This window comes from Dasypus novemcinctus, chromosome 25, assembly GCF_030445035.2.
Source record: "Dasypus novemcinctus isolate mDasNov1 chromosome 25, mDasNov1.1.hap2, whole genome shotgun sequence".
In the NCBI taxonomy this organism is placed as follows: Eukaryota; Metazoa; Chordata; class Mammalia; order Cingulata; family Dasypodidae; genus Dasypus; species Dasypus novemcinctus.
The window spans coordinates 24,790,382-24,795,169 of NC_080697.1; the positions used below are offsets into that span (position 1 = coordinate 24,790,382).

The following is a 4,788-nucleotide window of genomic DNA, read 5'->3' on the forward strand; positions in this document are numbered from 1 at the left end:
GTCAGATTTGGATTTCCAAATTTACCGTGTAATTTATTTAATTCTAATATGGTAATAACACCTTATAATTATATAGTGTCTTTCATCTTCAAACCTCAAAGCTTTTTCTAAATATTAATATTAATAGACAAGAGCAGCCCCAGGGGTTTGATGTCCCTGGATTAATTTCTGTCCTGCAAAAGAATGAAAAAGTTAGTTAACTTGTCAAGAGGCTTCACATGTTATTATTTTAAAAAATACTTTTGAATATGGGAAATTTTTAACATGTACAGAAGTAGGGAGAGAAGTATAATGCCCCTCAGTATACCTATCACCCAACTTCAACAACTATCAACTCATGGCCAATCTTGTTTTCCCCACTTGTACTCTATCATGTTACTACCGTTTTTTATTGGCAACTTAAAATGCAAAGTCTTTTATTTTAAAACTTCTAAAATTTGAAAACAAGATGCTCTAGGTTAAATAATATAGTTTTCCAAAGCTGAACGTGCTCATCTGGAGCTCAGTTTTTCCTCTTGAAATACAAAAACAACTTCTTAGAGCTCCTAGGTGGGAGCACTATTCTTTGATGACCTGTGATTAGATGACGGATAAAGCTTAGCGCACCTTTTTTTTTTTGCCTCGGTGTAAGGGCTTAAACAATTCTAGGGTAGGTACGCCTGCCAGCCTTACACCAGCAACTTCAGTCCAAATGTCTCCTGCGAGGCATACACCAAGTACAGGAAGCCCTCTCCACTCTTGTTGCTATCGTACACTTCAGAAATGGGTGCGGCAACACTCACCATGCTGTGTCCATTCACCAACGGGAAGAAGACTTGAATAGTGTTCAGTTGCAAGTGCCTTTTAATTATTTTGATTAGTTCACTCATGTTGACACGATCTGGTACAAGGAACTTGGTTTTATGCAGTACAGAAAGCTGCTTCTCACCCTTGTATCTTCCTCTTACCACCGGGATTTTGGTAATATGCTGCTCTCGGATGAGTCTGACGTCTTGTACTCTGTCTGAAGGTGCTGCGCTGCTTGATGGTCTTCTCAGACAGCATGGTGGGGCCAGGGGCATGTAGCGGCGCTGAGGGGCCTGGCTTTGGAGGAGGTGGTGGCAAAAGATCTGACTCTGGTGACAGCCACTTTTCTTGTGTCTATCATGTTATTTCTTTATTTTTAAAGACATTTATTTATTTCTCCCCCTCCTTGATTTTTGAGCTCACTGCCTGCTTTCTGTGTCCATTTCTGTCTGCTAATCTTCTCTTTAGGCAGCACCAGGAACCAATCCTGGGACCTTCTGGAGTGGGAGAGAGGCGCTCAATCTCTTGAGCCACCTCAGCTCCCTGATCTGATGCATCTCTTTATTGTCTCTTCTCCGTATCTCTTTTTGTTGCATCATCTTGCTGCACCTGCACTCCTTGCTGGCCAGCACTCTGCTCAGGCCAGCTTCCTGCAGTGTGCCAGTTTGCCTTCACCAGGAGGCCCCGGAAATTGAACCCTGGACCTCCTACATGATAGATGGGAGCCCAATTGCTTGCGCCACATTTGCTTCCCTCTATCATGTTATTTATTTATTTATTTTTTTAAAGATTTATTTATTTATTTAATTTCCCCCCCTCCCCTGGTTGTCTGTTCTTGGTGTCTATTTGCTGCGTCTTGTTTCTTTGTCGCTTCTGTTGTCGTCAGCGGCACGGGAAGTGTGGGCGGCGCCATTCCTGGGCAGGCTGCTGTTTCTTTTCACGCTGGGCAGCTTTCCTCCCGGGCGCACTCCTTGCGCGTGGGGCTCCCCCACGCGGGGGACACCCTTGCGTGGCACGGCACTCCTTGCGCGCATCAGCACTGCGCATGGCCAGCTCCACACGGCTCAAGGAGGACCGGGGTTTGAACCGCGGACCTCCCATATGGTAGACGGACGCCCTAACCACTGGGCCAAAGTCCGTTTCCCTATCATGTTATTTTGAAGCTAATCTTAGATATCGCAGAATGGATATACCTCAAGTGGTTGAGTGTCTGCTTCCCATGTACAAGGTCCTGGGTTCAATCCCTGGTACCTCCAAAAAACTAAAAAACTGAAACATAATTTCAATAAATATATCATATCCCAAGTGATAAATACTTTCCTAATATCAAAAATCTAAACTGTTTTCAAATTTCCAGTTGAAATCAGGACTCAGTGTGGCTCATCTATTTGTGATTAGTCAATATGTCTTTTAAGTTTCTTTTAAATTTATATGGTCTATCTCTCTTGAAATTTATTTGGTGAAGAAATCAGACTTTCTGTCTTCTAAATTTCCCACTGTCTGGATTTTTCTGATTGCATCCTCCTGTATCATTTAACATGTTCTTCTCACCTCTGTATCTCATGTAAATTGGTAGTTGGATGTAGATGCCTGATCATAATGAGATTTGATTTTTTGGGATTGTCTTTCTTGTGATGTTAGTAGACATTGATGATCTATGCCTAGGGCCATATATTTATTAGAGTTTCCTTCATTTTTAATAGGAATACGTTTATAAAGAAAAATTTCCATCATCTACTATTTGGTTATAATGAAATATAGTTTGGATTGGAAAAAGGAAAAATTCTTGATTCCCTTTATTTACTAATTTTCAAAATAATCAGTTGGTTTATTAGTATTGTCCAACTGTAACCAATTAGATTTTTAATATACCTTTATTGAGGTTTAATTGACAAGCTGTACATATTTAAAGTGCAGAATTTGATGAGTTCTGACAACTGTATAAACCCATGAAACCACCCCTACAATAACGACAATAAGCACAGGTTAGATTTTAAAGTATTGTTATAAACTCATGAATGAAACATGTTTATATGTTTCAACCATTTTAGCTATTATTCTTTTTGAAGCTCAAGTTGTCTCATCTTTGCACAATTGGAACCTACTCAGGTTTTTCCCTAACCTTTTGCAGTGACGCTAATAATCTTTGATAACTGCCGTGCCCTCTTGTTATGACAGAATGCTCCAGACCTGAAATCAGCCATTTCTCCAAGGAGCCCTGGTTCCTTTTAGTGGGAAACAGGAAGTTGTATATAATATAAGGTGGGACACAGAGAAGCAAAGTCCAATAAAAAATCAGGTATGGGCTTACTGTAGTCAGATTTCAAGAGCAGATTTACCAAGCAGCTCTCTAATCACATCTTTTATTTGCACAGTTGCTTTAACTGAAGTGTTCAAAGTGATTTTATGAGATCAGATTCATCATTTGGGAAGTTTATGGAAGGAAAAAGAGATTAGAGAAATGATTATCCCATTTCACAGATGGGAAAACAGATGAAATTATGACTTGTCCATTATTTCACATTCACAAAAAATTAGGAGCAAATTTGAATCGAATCTAGACTCTTAACTTTTTTTTTTTAAGATTTATTTTTATTTATTTCTCTCCCCTCCCCCTCTCCCGCATTGTCTGCTCTCTCTGTCAATTCTCTGTGTGTTCTTCTGCGTCCACTTGCATTATCCGCCAGCACTGGGAAACTGTGTCTCTTTTTTGTTGTGTCATCTCGCTGCATCAGCTCTCCATATGTGCGGTGCCACTCCTGGGCAGCCTGTGTTTTTTTCATGGCGCACTCCTTGCGCGTGGAGCACCCCTACGTGGGGGTGCCCCTGTGTGGCATGGCACTCCTTGTGTGCAGCAGCACTGCACACGGGCCAGCTTACCACACAGTCAGAGGCCTTTGGGATGGAACCCTGGACCCTCCATATGGTAGACGGATGTTCTATCAGTTGAGCCATGTCCGCTTCCCTAGTCTCTTAGCTATTAAACCAGGGATTCTCTTCTTGCTGCTAAAGGGGCACGCTGGCATTAAAACTTCAGAAAAAAACTTTTTTAAATAAAGAGGGGATAGAAAGTGTCAAGCAATGAGAAGGAAAACAGCTTTCTTTCCTTTTAAAAAAATTTCCATGACTCTTTGAAGGAGTTAGAAAGATGGGAGGAGGAGGATGAAATATAAGGGAATCCTAGAATTCTGTGCTAGGACAAGACCTCCATAAACTCTCCAGCCTAACCCCTGCATCTAGAGAGCACTGTACTTACACTATTTCAGAGAAATGAGTAGCTATTCTTTTTACTTGTTAACACTTTTTATTTTTTAAAGATACTTAGATTACATAAATGTTACATGAAAAAATGTAGGGGATTCCCATATGCCCCACTCCCTACACTTCTCACACTTTACCACATTAACAACATCCTTCATTAGTGTGGTACATTTGTTACAATTGATGAACACCTATTGGAGCATTGCCACTAAGTGTGGATTATAGTTGACGTTATAGTTTAAACTCTCTCCCACACTATTTTGTAAGTTATGACAAGATATATAATGGTCTGTTTCTGTCATTGCAATGCCATTCAGGACAATTCAAAGTCCCCAAAATGCCTCCATACTACACCTCTTTTTCCCTCTCCCTTCCTTCAGCTCCTCCAGTGGCCACTGTCTCTACAGCAATGATATAATTTCTTCCATTGTTAGAGTAACAATAGTCTATAGCAGAATAGCAGTAAGTTTACTCCAGTCCATCATTCATTCCCCGATCCTGAGGATTCTGGGATGGTGATGTCCTCTCCATCTCTACTTGAGAGGGGGCTTAGGTCCCATGGGGCAGATGGATGAGACTATCTTGCTTGCAGTTGTAGACTTTCTCTTTTCTTTGGGATGGTCATTTTCCATCATCATTTCCGTGTTAATTGCCCTGGGTGAATTATTCTTTTAAAAAGAAGTGTCCTAAGTCAATTTAAAGTTACAAAAATAAACTCCATATATAGCAGCTTTAAGTTTA

General features: G+C 40.6%; 1 pseudogene; it reads right to left on the reverse strand.

The window, feature by feature from the left end:
- Positions 1-668: 668 nt before the first annotated feature.
- LOC101420136 (microtubule-associated proteins 1A/1B light chain 3B pseudogene) lies at positions 669-1,061 on the reverse strand (annotated as a pseudogene).
- Positions 1,062-4,788: the final 3,727 nt, after the last annotated feature.